A 1959-nucleotide genomic window follows, 5' to 3' on the forward strand; every position below is an offset into this window, starting at 1 on the left:
GATCACTCGAGGCTAAACTGCTCCATCTCCTCCATGTTGGATGGTTTCACTTTTAACAACAGATTCTCTATTGGATTCTGGACTTTGACTTTGACTAGGCCCTTAAATGTCTCCCGTTAAACCACTGTAGTGTTGCTTTAGCAGTTCTCCGGGTCATTTTCCTGCTGGAAGGTGAACCTCCATCCCAGTCTCAGATCATAGGCAGACTGACAGGTTTAACTCCATCCATCTTCCTCTCAACTTATACCAGTTTCCCAGTCCCTGTTTCCTAAGAACATCCCCGCAGCATGATTCTGCCACCACCATGTTTCACTGTAGGGATGGAGTTCCTGGGTGATGGGATGTGTTGGGTTTGGCCAGACATCACGTTCTCCTTGGTGGCTGAAAAGTTTAATTTTAGTCTCATCTGACCAGAGGACCTTCCCCCATTCATTGTGGAGTCACCAACGTGCCTTTTGGCAAACTCAAAACATGCCTTCTTATTTTTAACACTCAGTAATGACTTTTTTTCTGAATAAATGAATGAATGAATGCTCTTCGTTAAAGCCCAGCTCTATGGAGGCTTACTGTGGTCCTATGGAAAGATACTCCAGTCTCTGCTGGGGAACTCTGCAGCTCCTCCAGGGCTACCCTTGGTCTCTGTGCTGCCTCTCTGATTAATGCCCTCTCTGCCCGGTTTGTGAGTTCTGGTGGGCGGCGCGCTCTTGGCAGGTTTGTTGTGGAACCATGTGATTTCCATGTGAAGACGATGGATTTAATGGAGCTCCAGAGGATCATCAAATATCTGGATGTTTTTTATAACTCCACCCTGACTTGTTCTTCTCAACAACTTTGTCCCTGACTTGTTTGAAGAGCTCCTTGGTCTTCGTGGTGTGGTGCCTCCATCTTAGTGGTGCTGCAGCCTTTGGGGCCTTTCAGAACCGGTGTGTTTTCAGAACCGGTGTGTGTGAGTTAGCATCGCAAGCTTGCCTCCACGTTTGACCTTTTATTGGTAACTCAGTTTATATTTATTCACAGTTGTAATAATTGTCTGAACTTATATTTGGTCTCTTCTGTGAATTCTCCTGTAAGACAGGGGCGTTCAAAGTGTGGTCCATGGGTCGTTTGTGGCCCTTGGAATAATTCTGTGTGGCCCCAGATTGCATTCAAAAACGGTCCAAACTTGGCTTCCAGCAGAAGGACACTTTTTATAATTCATTGGATGAGATTTTCACTCATAAATATATATTTTCTTAAATGGAAAATATATATTTTGGTTCGGTACAACACCAAGTATTTTTAAGTTTTTAGTTATGTTTCATTTTAATATCATACGAGTCAAGAAAAATTCTTCCTGCCACGTTTGACTCATAAACAGACTTGGACCGGACCAGTCCGTCAACCTTGGGTAAGTACAGGAAGGGTTCCAGGAGAAATTTCTTGTTAATAAACTAGAAACATTTTCTAGACCATGTCAAGGAGGTGGAGTATAGGACCAAAATGCAGACAAGGTGAGGAATGATGGTTAGTTTAATAGATGAATAAATTCAGGCTTACTGGGTAGATCCTGGACTGGAAACACAGACTGGGTAACATCAGGGTAGCCAATACCAGAGAGCTTAAATACTGAAGGAAGTGGAGTACGAACCAATGAACTCAGAGAGGAACTAATCAGGGATATGAAACAGCTGGTGACCAGAGATGTAGGAGAACTGAGGGAGAGAGACTAATGAACACCAATGATCTGGGAGAAACCAGAACACATCTAGATGAACTGAAGCAAGTACACAATGAGATTAACACAGGGGAACCAGATCCATAAGGAAACGAAACACATCTAACACACGAAGAAACCAAGTTAAATAGAAGGAATCTAATAAACATGAACTGAACGAAGAACCTGGATGAACAGAAAGCAGACAAACAAAAACCCGACCTAGACAGATCCTGACAGACCAAGAAATCAGAAAAAGTCAGGAA

Source organism: Girardinichthys multiradiatus, unplaced genomic scaffold, assembly GCF_021462225.1.
Source record: "Girardinichthys multiradiatus isolate DD_20200921_A unplaced genomic scaffold, DD_fGirMul_XY1 scaffold_44, whole genome shotgun sequence".
Taxonomy (NCBI): Eukaryota; Metazoa; Chordata; class Actinopteri; order Cyprinodontiformes; family Goodeidae; genus Girardinichthys; species Girardinichthys multiradiatus.